Raw genomic sequence first — 14,234 nt, forward strand, 5'->3', positions numbered from 1 at the left:
TGAGCTTTTTGTGGAATATTTTTTACATTGTGATTAACTTTAAAGGTGATGCATAAAATATGGGGGGAAATGTAGGGTGCTTTGGGAGCATACTAGCATGCATACTGGCAATGCAGATTAATAAGATTTGGGTTTGGGTTAAGTGAGGGGGTTAGAAGTGTCAGTCTTGGAATTATCAAATTTCAGCTTCACTTTAGCGTTTCCTTAATGTTCAGTTAATGGAATAAAGTTCAGAGTTTTACGCATGCTCAGAACATTTTCAGGTTATCATAAGATAGTTTTAAATGATGAATGTAAACTCATTTTGGTTCCAGTTTTTAAGTTTTGAAGATGAAATTTTTAAACATAGTCAAAAAATGTGACAGTCTACTTACATTTTATTTCTAACATCATACCAAAACAGATTAATGATAATATTAACAGAGCTCATAGTTGCTGACAAAGGCAGGATTACACCATACAAACAACAAAAATGTGTTGCTTTCAAACTCAATCCCATTATGTTGCATAACAGACATTTGACAGTTAAGTGAGGTGTCTGACTAACATGTCGGTCATGCATATCCACACAGTTAGTTGAAGGAGGGGGGGGGCATACAGTGTGGCAGAGCACAGCATACCCGCTGCTCCCCACAAGACATTCAAGTGGCCATGCATGATGTCATTAAAAAGGGCTGGGCCATGACATTCTTTAGTGGATTATTGGCAAGTTATGGTTGGCTGGTCTGTTATGGAGAGTGGCTGATCAGATCCCTGTTAATCAGCAGTGACACCCTTAGTGAAGTTAGCGACACTTTTAAGCGTGCGTGTCTGTAAAACACGAATTTGCTATCTCAGACTCTGTTTTGTGTTATATATCGAGACGCTTATGAATTTTCCACGAGCTAGATTACCATAATGACTTCAGTTTATGAATTAAAAAAAAGGAGGAAACAAGAAGAAACCTGAAGCTAATCAATTAACAAATGTCAGGGATTTAAGCAAAAAGATGTAACCTTACACAAAAAGCTGTGTTTACGCTAAGCCACGGAGACAGGGGTGGGTGGCATTCTAGTTTCTTGCATAAAACACTCTGTATTCACCTGCGCACACAGACACGCACACAAACACACACGCTGAAACTAGGAACCTGTCCTGCATTGGCAGGGACTGATGCTGCCATGCGCAAGGTGATCTCACCTACCGTTGCCAAGGCGACACCAACCAGAGGGAAAAGCTTATTGTGTGTGCGCATGCGTCTGTGTGTATGTGTATGTGCTTGTGATTGTGACAGAAGCTTGAGCTGGAAGAAGAGAGGGAGGAGTAGGAGAAGGAGGGCCTGCAGGAATTCACATTGTGCCTGGCTTGTTTAAGGTTTATGCCTCATTCACTTACTACCCTTTATCAGGGGAAATACTGAACTGGCTCATTCAATTATCAAGGCAATAAATTCAGCACAGTCGTGTTGTTAAAATAGCAGGCCAGCGCTTTATTGGAGAAAAGACCAACATATGGGGAGGAAAAGAGGTCCGTGTCAATTAATTTGCATATGCTATATGGAGAGATAAAGATAAACATGAAAACATGGAGGCCTTCATGCATACATGCTCACACACTGACAGGCATGCAGACGCATACAAGGATGCACACTGCAGGCATACACGTAAGGTTCACCACACTTGCACAGCGCTACTCATTTAGGGAAACAGACAAAACAATCCCCCCTACTACCAGCTGGTAATGTTGAATTCTATTAGTGATGAAGAGCTAACTCAGACTATAGGAGTCATCTGCTCATCAATGGGTGGTGGTGGCCTAGGCTTGCTCCACAGCCATGAATGCACTGAATTCATTACCCCTGGTGCACAGATGGTGTCTGGCCGCCTGTCTCAAGTTCAAGTTCATGTCCAGGGGACACACACACACACACACACACAGATATACACAAAAAGAGTGAGACATGGCCCAAGCCAGACAGACGTTGTTGACTGAGACACAGCTATTGTTCCCTTTCATCAACATGACTGTGGTAGTCTCACTAGCTATCCACGATGCATGGTAGGGCATAAACGCCACTATGTAGATACACATGATGTCTTTTTTTTTTTAAACTAAGTGGCTGTAACTAACTAAGTAACATGTATAACTCTGTATACCCACAATCTGCCAGCTTTTCTAGCTGCACAGGATGTATATATATATATATATATATATATATATATATATATATATATATATATATATATATACGTGTGTGTGTGTGTGTGTGTGTGTGTGTGTGTTACCTGTATGAGAACTATATACTATATTCACATCCTTTGTCTGGCGCACAAATTATCCAAGTCTGGTACATACTATAAACCTGCTATAGCACCTGCCTTACACAGCACAGAGTCACAGAGGAATCACATAAAGCGCCCAGACACACTCACATAAAATATGCTGATTGCACAGCCAATGAATATGAAAACACCTTCTATGATGGTCGTCATGGTTATGTTACTCAACATATCAGGTGACAACAGTGGTGTGGCAGCAGTGGACTGCATGTGTGAACATGGATGGAAGGCTAACCGATTATATATATATATATATATATATATATATATATATATATATATATATATATATATATATATATATATATATATATATAGCTATAGATACCAGAATGAGAGCCTTGTTTGTATACTATACTGTACTAGGAACACCTCCGTGAATAATATAAAAGCTTCCTCACAGACCGGAGGACACTAAACTAATTTAAGGCATATTTTAGAGACCATGCACAACAGAAGATGCACATTTTCAGGATCAGTTAAATGTAAGTTTCAGATGGGGCCAAGTAATCATCACATGTAGAGAATGCTATTGATTATTTTTTGGACTTATGGCAGCAGTGGCTTCCACTTCATATAAAACCAGCATTTTGAACCAAATTAGAATTTAAAAGCCCAAAAACTACACAAACGCTAGCTGCCAATCATACTGCATCTTCCCTGCATGCAGCAAAGGAGGTTATTAAGTAGGAGAGACATGCAAGTGTGATTTGCAACTGTTTGAGACCTGATGCTGCTCTCTCCTGGTAATAGCACAACCAAGCATTACATTTCAAATTCTATTCACAAGCCTTGAACTAAGGTCCATTAGTGACTACTGGATAGATCAGCAGCATACACAAATTCAGCATATATGCTTTTTCTTTCTTTTTCTTTTTCTTCTTCTTCTTCTTTTTTTTTTTTTAAGAAAACCAATATATATATATATATATAGCATAATTTGTAATAAGGACAGGCTGAATATGCCACAGTCGAAAATTTGGCTAATGACAGGCTATGAGATGTTGCCTTAGTGACGGAGGCATTTTTTTAAATTATTTTTTTTTATATTCCTGACTCCGAGTTGACATTTGGTGTGCCCCCCAGACTTAAAAACACTGTTCTCTTTCATAACGCTAGACAAGGATTTCAATCGACTTAACCGAGGACAATAAGACTTGTTTTATTCACCGCAGCTCGGCCCAAATTGTGTTCTCAAATTTCTTTCGGCCAAACGACCCGGTATTGTATGCCGTCTTTGACAGGGGTCGGGAACAAGAGACACTAGTTTTGTCTGACGGTGTGAGAAAGTCTGCAAGAGACCTTTTCAGCAAAGCCGGTGTTGAATTCAGCCACTGTGCCTCTGTTTAACACGGCACCTAAATAATCCTCTGTTGCAAAAGACTGTGAACATATGCTGAACTTGAAATAGGACTTAATCAGATGGGGTTTTTTAATCTGAACTTTTTTTAAAAAGAAAGGAAAAAAAAGAAAGGAAAAACATACACTGTGAATGGGAGTACAAAGAATGAAAATGAAATTAAATCTGTAAATATTCAAAATAAACAGGCAAGCTGGAAACACGTGGGTTGCAATGGAAACAACCTCTCATTTTTAAGATCAGGCAATCATCGAGAAGTCTAGCAGGCATCTTCGCAAGCTTACAGGCGTTAAAAGCTCGAATCTACAGCACCGTGAGTGATAAACTTCTTTTACTGGAGGAAATGTGTTTTCTTTTTTTAAAGGCCCGTCTGAGGGAGGCAGTTAAATGTGCGTTACAACGCTTGGTCCCATGTGTCACCCCACAGTTTTATCTGTGCCAGCTAATTTTCTACCCCCGACATTGTTTTCTTAATCTCAATTAGGACGTTCGCGGTCAAGTTCAAATACAAAGTGCTGAGCTGTGATCCATTCAGCTGCTCCAAGACTCATTTGCAAAATTATTCTCGAGGAAAATGCCCGGATACGCGCGCACACAGGGCACATGCGGCCATAAACCGCAGAGTTTTAAAATAATGACCCCCCCCCCAAAGAAGTCCTCATTATCACTTGCTACAATTGTGGAGACATTAACGCATTCAGGACCGTTACTACTCCAAGTTTAGGAGCGCCGCGTCGGCTGGGGCTGGGAAACGTCGCCTCTTTCTTTGGGGATGCAGATGAGTCTGGTGCACTTGACGTCTTTTCATGACCCCTGTCGTCCCCCATCCCCCCACCCAGCCCCTCCAGGTCCTCACGGCGCTGTCTGTCATACTGGGCCTGGGCATGGCATTGCCACTTGCCCCACCGAGCGTGGGAATGGGATCGTCCAGTCGTTCACATCTCCTGCACTGCGGTTAACGGAATCAATTAAGCGGGCCCGATCCCCCACCCCCGCCCACCCCAACATCTCCCCAATCCCCTCCCTCCCTCCTGTCCTCCCTCTTCTGCCACCTCCCTCCTGCTTTTACCCCTATTCCCCACCTCTCTCTCTCTCTCTCTCTCTCTCTCTCTCTCTCTCTCCATTTTTGTCACTCCAGTATATGTCCTAATTATTACTGTTTGGGATGCCAGCGCCGTTTCCTGGCCGGACTCGATCATGCTGGAATAAGAAGCATGGAGTCGTACACGTGGATTACTACAGAAGCTCTTAATGCCAATCTTTAATGCTCCCCATAAGCTTAAAAACTACATTTAGATTGAAAACAATTTGTAGAAAGTATGAAACAATTTAACATAAGTGTTTCAGTCTAAGGAAAAGTTCAGCGTGTGTGTGTGTGTGTGTGTGTGTGTGTGTGTGTGTGTGTGTGTGTGCGTGCGTGCGTGCGTGCGTGCGTGCGTGTGTGTGTGTGTGTGTGTGTGTGTGTGTGGTTAAATGTGGATAAGCTTGCACGTGTGGAGGGAGGGATACAAAAATAATAATAAATAAAAGAACAAAAATAAACCCATTTAGATGAATCACATCTACAGTCTCAGGTCCATGGGGAAACTGAGTAGGAATAGGTGGTCCAAAAGTCCTCGACGAGTCTGGAAGTAGTTTTTACTTTCGGTTATCTAGCTTTATGACGAGCAGAACACTCATACAGCTAGATAACCAAAGATAACAACCCACTTCCCAATCTTCAGCAATAATCCACATGTGTATTTCATCTTCTGGTCTCCAAGTTTCCATCTCTCAGAACTCAAATATACATAGCGGTGGGGAAAAAAGTCATCAGTTTCCTGTTTCAAGTCACATTGTGCATTATATCCCTTATATTCCCTTATTTTTGTCGTTGAGGGGACCATAGTACAGCCCGAACTGTTAGACACCTGGTGTAAAAGAAAAAAAAAAGATATATATTCCCAGTGTTAATGTCATATTCACTTGACATTAACCAGTATTACTGAGCTGAAGAGGGCCTTCAAAATCGCGGTAAGGTGTAGTCATCCTTGCACGGGGGCCATCATTTGCAATGCAAATAGCTTCAATCCCACAAAAGGCTCTTTCGCCTCTATTAAGTCGTTGTGGCAGTGGCAATAGATATCCTGCGAGGCCAGTGGAGAAGAAACGCGGCAGAGAAGGTGGGAAATCCTGTTTCCTGTGGAAAGTGGAATAACAGCAAAGGGAATTACGACGCAAATGTTTCGGATTATGAAGACAGGAGCTTGTTTTTTTTTTTTCTTTCTTTTTTTTTGGCCAGAGTGTTAAGTTGTCCGCTCGCATCCAATGTGTACTTAAGGAAAGATAAAAACCGATGACTCTGAGCCAAAGGGTCCGTTCTGCAGGCTTGCATGGTCGATCAGTCTGAAAAGGGGGGGATAAAGGCCATCCCCAAAGGATAGGGGGCTGGGGGTGGCCAAAATATGGACCAACCCCAGTGAGGTCAAAGGCCTCAGACCACGACAAAGTAACTCCGGTGATGTCATAAAAAAATCGCAAATGCAGCCTCATATCAATGCTCAATCTTCATCCATTACACAGAGCGCGTTGGAGTAAGTCCGCCTTGCAGCGAGCAGTCTGCACACCCTCTCTCACACAGGGATGAAAATGGATGGCAGAGGAAACCATATGTGGGGTTTTTTTTACACAGAATGAGAGCGATTATACTGCTTTTAGTGGGAGACGCGAGCAGAAATTGCAGCTATTAAACAATAAAAACGAAACAACTTTGTGAGGAGAGCATCGCTGCGCTGCTTGAGCGCCAGCGTCTTCCTGTCTAGGCTGTATTTTTCTATTCGCAATAACACGGTACCCGTTTGCTCACTGCTCTGCTCCTCACACGAGACACATCTGTACAACAGGAGTCAAATTGCTCTCACGTGCTCGATCTTTGCGTCGAAATCCTTAATAGCCGCTTGTGTGTTGTTGTTGTTGTTTTTGTCTTTTTGCCATCGTCGCAATCAGATGGGCAGACTACAATGGCATTCAGGTAGGCTGCCGGTGTCGCCTCCCGCGGAATGAGACCCCAGCGCTTTTCCGCGAGGATGTTAACCCGCTCACTTTTTCCGTAGAAATGTAAGTAGTTAACTGATAGCTCGGCACAAATAGGTCAAAAATATAGGGGCTCTGTAAGTGTGTCAACAATAACACGCACATGGAACATGTGATGGATCATGCGCAGGAGCATGCAGCTGCAGGTTATCGAGTGCATTTCTTGTATCCTGTGCAGAACTTTGATTCTGTTCGAACTGCAAAAGGCTCTCAGCTCACAATAAAATAAAATTAAAAAGGTCAATCTCACACCTTGGCTGAGTCGGTTCATGCGTGCATATCGGTGATAAATTAACATCCAGTTATTTGTCAATGGCACATTAACTTTTTTTTCTCCTCTTCTTCAGGTGTTCCATTCACTTGCTACAGTTTTAGACCTGGCCCTCAAGTGTACTCTCGTTTCGTGGATGGGAGGGGCAAAGCAGAGGTGTTTTAATGAGCAAATATGAGTCACAGGGCCTGTGCATTTCAATGGGGGATTACTCTACACACTTTGCTCCTTCAAACGTTCACAGTCACATCTAGTAAATTCATATTTGCAAATCTCAGCTGTCCATTTCCAAACAACATATTCCACTCGCAACGTGATATATCCGAATTTGCCCAAATGCCATCTCCGCACAATGGAAAATGCCCCCAAATTATATAATTTACGCACACATTGTTAATGTCTTTATTTCTTTAAATGCACCGTAAGCTTCACCACATACAAAAATCATCCTGTCCTTCTGTTGATCTGTTGGGTGACTAACTGCATATCATTGCGGTTTTCATTATAAAGCACACCTGATTAAGGTAAAGAGGGGTTCAGAATGGGCCTCCACACAGAGACCACGCTCTCATTACGCCTCACCGTTTTTCAGAGGTAAGACCTGCTGATCCTTGTGCAATTACAAGAAGCTGCATTTCCGCGAAAGTTAAAGACACAATGCCGAGAAGCCAAACATTTCAGAAGGGTGCAGTTCTCTTTGCAGTATTAGCTTTATTCGAGCATACGACGCATTCATGCGTAATAACACCTACATAAGTAAAACTGTACAACGAACGCTTTGTTTTTAAGACAGTGTGTGACGATTTTGGTGACGTTATTCATTCAGAGTAAAGTCAAACTTTTTTGTGTTTTTTGTGTCTTTTGTACCAAGACATTTCAGGTCCTTCAACAAACATGAAAAAATATGCGATTGGATCTGTTTCTGTTCCTAAATGAGTCCGTCCTTGTTCTCCTTTCTTTTTTCAAACACATCGCTCTCGAAATCACACTTCTCTCACTGCATCCAGTCCACACAAACAAAACCCAAACACGGTGGATTCATTGGCGCTGAAGTATGCCTTATGTGGGTATAATAATAATGTCAAATTTTGGACAGCACTTCTTTTTATACTCGGCTGTTTTTCATAACCAAAGAGGACGAAAGAAGATTATCTCTGACGCACCTTTTACTCTAGTAACACTGCTGACAATCTTTAAAGATGACTTAATTGCAGAAGGCTGAAATGAAAGAGTGAAGACGCTCTTAAAGTTAATAGCATTAAACTATTCTTTGTGAGAATAAAGCCTAACTTAGGATCTGAATGCATCTAAAGGGCGCCAATCAGTGTCTTATTTCCAAACTGTGCAAAAAAGGTTAAAAGCCACAAACTTCACATTTCTTTCCTGAAAGTGTAACGCAATTGCGAGACATCATTCAGCGACGTATTTTAAGAAAACAGCAGCGCACGCGAGCATGTTTTTAAACGATATTCTAGATTCAACTTTTGCGCACAAGGAAATCTTTAAATCAGACACACAAGTTGCACTTACTTCCTAATGGCGAGTCACAATCAGACCAGAAGCCGTCCCAACCCGGTGAAGAACAACGGGGTCCGAGTGTACCGTGATATGGTGTATGTTCCCTTCAAATATCCCAGCCGTATTATTTGGTGGGTGGGGGGGCGGAAGGGAGGGGAGGGGGGACTTTAAAATTGCCGCTAACACTCTAGCCTGTATTCGGCGTGCTACAGCTGCTCTGTGCAAAGCATGAGCATCCCACGCACATGACAGACGAAGAGAAGGAGAAAGAGGGAGGGATGGGGAGAGGGAGAGACACAACTTTCCCATAACGTCTACAAGCACCAAATAAAAAAAAAGTGCATGCACAGTTGAGCTTCTCAGAGTGTGCAAGTTTTTTTTCTCCCCCTGTTGATGGTGGGTTCGGATGAGGAGGGAGGGGGTGATGATGATGATGATGAGGAGGGGTTGTGGGTTTGGGGGGGGGGGGGGGGTGTAAAGTCCATCCTTCTGTGTGAGCAGAGGACGTGCTCTGAAATTCAAACAAGTTCCCTCGGTTCTTTTGTTGCACGCACGAACTAAGGCAGCATTGTTCGCGGTTTGGCGTGGACAACTCCCTCCTCTTGCCTGACCAGGTTGCGAAGTGAGCCTCGCAGTTGGGTGGTAATGAATTTGCTGCAGGCGCTTCGCTAACACGCTTTGACAAACGGAACGCATTTACCGGTTTCCAGACAGAGGGGAAATGATTTGCTACATGCAATTCCCAAACTAAGTCTAGAATGGGGTCAATAATGAAAAGAAAGGGGAGAAACACACTTTTAAACTTCACTCAGAATCTTTTGATTCAATCTCGGTGTACAGCACAGGCCCATACTAAGACTTATAAATCCACCTTGGTCCCAGTTGCCTAATAAGAGGTAGGCTAATCTCATAACACACACACCGCCCCTCCCAAATTGGACACACACACACACGTCCGCACGTATACACAGCTTGGAGAGAGAGTGAAAAGAAAAGAAAGATGAGAGATTTTTTTTTTACACCACAAAAAAAAGTTAGAATGAAGTGACCCACTTGTCAGTATCCTACAAGTAGCCAGTGTCTTTATATAATTCTCTTGGTGAAGACGTACTTTTTTCTTTTTCTTTTTTGGGGGTGGGGGTGGGGTGGGGGGATATATTATACAGTTCGATATTTCCCAGTAAAACTAGTTAAAAGGCTTTCCTCCTGCCAGAACACCATTTCTTCCAGGCAAACGCCTCGGGCTTCCCGCTCTATTATTTCCACCGGCCACAATTTCCACGTAGCCTATTTTTCCTTTTCTTTTAGCAAATCATCATGTGACCGAAACACGGAAAATGCAAAAAAAAAAAAAAAAAAAAAAAAAGGGAAAGGAAAAAAAGGTTGGGGGGGGGGCTCCAAGCATCCTCTCTCATTTACCCCCCTTACCCCAGCCCCATCCCTTGCCTAATTGCAGGCGTATCCATTAGATTCAACCGGATTCACGTTTTAGTTTAACAGCGAGGGCACGTTCAATGACGTAGACAAGCATATCAGCTACGTGCAGCCATATTTAAATACATCAAGGCAATTAGCGCATCAAAATATGCAAATCCCTCTTACTACATAGTCCGCCCGGCCGCAGTCGGAGTATTTCCCCTCAGCCTGTTCTTGGTGCTTTGCCGTATTGAAAGCCAACATAGCTTTGTTTTGTCTTCCAAAGAAGCTTCCCTAATGTGAGCAGGACAGAATTAAAGGGAAACATGAAGAGAAGGAGAACCCAGGCTCCTGCGTGGAAAACCGCCCATGCGTAATGAGACGACCCGCTCCGCCATTCTCAATTCTCCGACGCCGTTGGCTCTGGTGTGCGTATTATTTTTAATATTGATGCATATTCAGAGGGTAGATTTGCATTACACACTTCTTGCTTGCTGTTTATTGCGACGCATTTCCTCATGTTTTGACCGTTTAGATCTGTGCAGAGCTCCTGTGCACCTTCGTAGCGATAATTTCCTTTATTTTTCAAATGCAGTAATCAAATTATTTGACTAATGCTGTCTTATATTAAGCCGACAGCGAAGATAGCGACGTCACTGTGTGCTTAAGAATTAAATAAAACACTGGATCTTAATGTAAATCGGCGATGTCTTTTGAATACGTAAATGCACCATGCATGAACAAAGAGCTCTCTGGTGGGCAAACAATGGGCACTCAGCATAGGTGATAGCTTAGAGGTGATACTGATACGACTGTCTCAGAGCAAGAAAATGACAGTGTCGAAAAGTAATAACTAAAAAGTCTGCTGTCCCGTTTGTGAGGGAAAAAAAACAGTGACGCAGCGCTGACATTTAGGTTGCAATTGCTCAGCCTGTCTCCTTAGTGTCCGTGCACGCGCACAGAGCTGATGCCAGGGACGAGAGCGCGAATGCAAGTGCTCTTGGAGAAAAATATCCACAAACATGATCACATGTTTATATGAAACCAAGTAGAAATGCGTTAAAACATCGCAGTTTTCACCTTTTTTCTCCTCTCTTTCCGTCTTTTTCTGATTCATTGTGTTTCCGCACGGGTCTTAAATGAAAAATCTGACCACTTACCTCCAAGTTATCATAATCCAGCGCTGCTGTTGCTGCTGCTGCTGTTAATTTGTGTTTGGTTATAGGTCACTTTTCGATCAAGTTGCTAGGACGTTTTCCGGGAGGTCAAACTTTCTTCTAGCAGCCACAGCAGATGCAGCCCCTATGGCTACTCCCCTTGTCATTGAACCTTATTCTTAAATTGCTCGTGACTCAACACCAATGGTCAGGCTGGCTCACGTAAAGATATTCAAAGCCACAAGAGTCCGTCACCCCACCTATGCGTGGCTTCTAACTAGAAAGCAGCCTAACATTACTTGTTATAAAAAAATATTAGAATATTTGGGAGTCCATTCATCATCCTTTGTTGCATCACACACGTATTCATCACCATCACCAAAAACCAAAATGTAGCGCGTAGGCCTTTATCGTTGGAAATGATAAATAACTGAGCATATTGATTAGTGGTCAATTTTAAGAATGTTTAGTGTTCACTCTGGTGCTATAGCCTGAACAAAATGAACGATTCTTGCGGTAATAGTTATTTTGTGATTTAATGATGACGATGTGAAGAAAGGTTTTTATAGTAAAGGGTCTGGAAAGGAGGCTTTCTCTTTTTTTAAACAAATGTAACCTTTTATTATTTTACTTGTTATCCTTTTAGTGTAACCAAAACGGAAAAAGAAAAGAAAAAAAGGGATCTGCGCAATTCGACAAAGCAAAAGAAAGAGCTTATGATGTTATACGTTTTAATTGGGAGACCACTACGTTTCTGGGCACGAACTTACATTTACACTTTCCAGTTCTGTAATCGGAGTTGGGGAGGAGATCAATTCGCTGTTCCGTCATCCTCATTTGAATTGTATATAGAAGAGACACCTTCATGGTGGATTCCCACTGTTCCTCATGGTAAAATCACTTGTTTGCGTGGATAATACAGCCTTTATCTCGGGTCTTATCTGGACAACAGATCCCAACAGCAAATGAGACAATGTGATTTCAAGTAGGGGCACAGAAAATCGAAAGGCATGTCGTTTTTAGGAATTAAAAAAATATTATTGAGAGATGAAGCAGTGATTCGGTTCTCAACATGCTGAATTTAATCCTCGTTTAAAAGGGAGCAAATCAATGAGCGAAACCAGTTTGGATCAGATAACATTAACTGATCTTCGAAAAGACAAAAATAAATAAATAAACAAAATAAAATAAAAATATTGCCTATTTTCCAATTTGAGGCCAGGGTAGACGTCAGCCTACGATGCAGTTTGTAAGAGGACCCGGGGCGCTTTGTCTGGCACATGAAAACGGTATTCAGAAACTGGCGTAATGAAACACCTCCAAGGTAAAGAACCAGCCAAGCTATTTTTAAACTGAATACCTGAAACTGTAAAAGTGCGAGGTCTCTCTTGCAGCTGTGTTCAAAAATGAAAACTTTTTTTCTCTTATAGTAACAAGAAAAACTGTATTATTATTATTATTATTATTATTATTATTATTATGTCACAGTTGTTGGGTTTTTTTTTCTTTTCTTTGCAACACAGTACACATTATCATTGTTTTCACAATCGGATATTAAGCAGTAATTGTTAGAATTAAATGATAATAAATAGTGTATTATGTATTTACACTTACCTCAAAGAAAAATGGATGAAGCAGCTGGTGGAGTACACGGGACCATTCAGGGTCTGGTCTACAGCTTCTTTTGGAGAAAGACGGTGAGGAAGATCCAGGTTGTGAGGGCATCGACTAAACAGCTAAACGGTGACATCTAGTGGTGATTTCTAGTTTGAGTACTCAGGGTGAACGAGTGTGCAGCCTACAAGGGTGAACGAGTACCTGTTCCTACCAACGCCACACTGAACTTGCGCAATCCAACGTCATGCGTGCAATTTAATGTACATTCATGATCTCAAAATAAGCCTGATGCTGGAAACACACATGCCCTCAGAACTCTTTCACTTTTAATGTTACAAAAGCAGCAACTGAAGCCCTAACTGGGCTTTAAGCTAAGAATGTATTTTAGATATTGTTTTCCCCACCATGTAAATGTACAAGTGCTGTCTTGATTTTAATTTATTTATTTTAATTTATTCACCCTGAAGGCGCTGATTTTTTACAATTCGTTTTCTTTTTTCCTGTTTTCATTTCTATAGTTTTTTTTTTTTATCAAAAAAGTGGCAGCCCGTTTGCAGATTCAGGTCTTTGAAAACTGTGAAAACTGTTGTCACAGTATATTATTTTTGATAGATAATTCATTATGTTTGGTCTGCAGTGACCTTACAAACCTTCTTTCACACGTTACTGGTGGAAAACTCTTCAAAATCACTTCAGTGTGTCTGGTATTAATGTAATGGCGAAAGAAAATGTGAACATTTAGACCGTTTAGGAAACAGTGTCAATAAAGATGCTGTAAACATTAAAACTGTTACTTGCCGGCATCTGCACACTCCTGCTCCAGTCTGCACAAGTGAAGCAGTCAGTGCAATACATCGGAGCATTAGCCTCATTGTTATATATAATTTTAAAAGAGTAACTCCTTTACTTTTAGATCGTGAATAATTGTTTAAAGCACATTTAAAGCGATGCATGTAGACATGTTGCTGATGTAGCAATTACTTGTGAAATAAAACAATATCCAAAACGTGTTGAATCTGTTTCTTCGATTTGCCATCTTTAAATACGTGCAATTAATAGATGACGTGTGACAAGTTTTTGTATCATTTCTTGTTACCTATTAAAGAAAAAAACAAAAACATATTTCTCAGCGAAAGAAACGACGGCCAAATTGTAGACTACAAACCGAGTAGGGAGGAAAAACGGTAGAAAAGCAAACGAAACCTAAATGCAATTAGTTTCTCGATAATTCTGAAACCATCCTACAGGTAGGCCTATGTTCACAGCAACCCACTGCAACGTTTCTCTTCCTGGAAAATATATTTATTCATATCGATTCACAATTTTTCTGCATGTGCTAAGTAAATAAATAAATAACGCTAACGTTAAGAAGCGATAACTTCAAGGAACAATGACTTCAGACTAACAAGAAAAGATAGAAAAGGGGCCTTTAGAAAATATAGACGGTAGACATATATTATATATATCTAAAAAAAAAATTAGAGAGATTTATATAGAAGAAAAAA

The 14,234-nt window shown here is 41.3% G+C and overlaps 1 long non-coding RNA gene across 1 annotated transcript in view; it reads right to left on the bottom strand.

The window, feature by feature from the left end:
• LOC120726258 overlaps positions 1–8,946 on the bottom strand; it is a 36,223-nt gene extending 27,277 nt beyond the window's left edge. The window contains exon 1 of the long non-coding RNA XR_005694303.1: positions 8,552–8,946. This is a non-coding gene — a long non-coding RNA (uncharacterized LOC120726258). The remainder of the gene's footprint in view (positions 1–8,551) is intronic.
• Positions 8,947–14,234: the final 5,288 nt, after the last annotated feature.

This window comes from Simochromis diagramma, unplaced genomic scaffold, assembly GCF_900408965.1.
Source record: "Simochromis diagramma unplaced genomic scaffold, fSimDia1.1 OVJJ01000822.1, whole genome shotgun sequence".
In the NCBI taxonomy this organism is placed as follows: Eukaryota; Metazoa; Chordata; class Actinopteri; order Cichliformes; family Cichlidae; genus Simochromis; species Simochromis diagramma.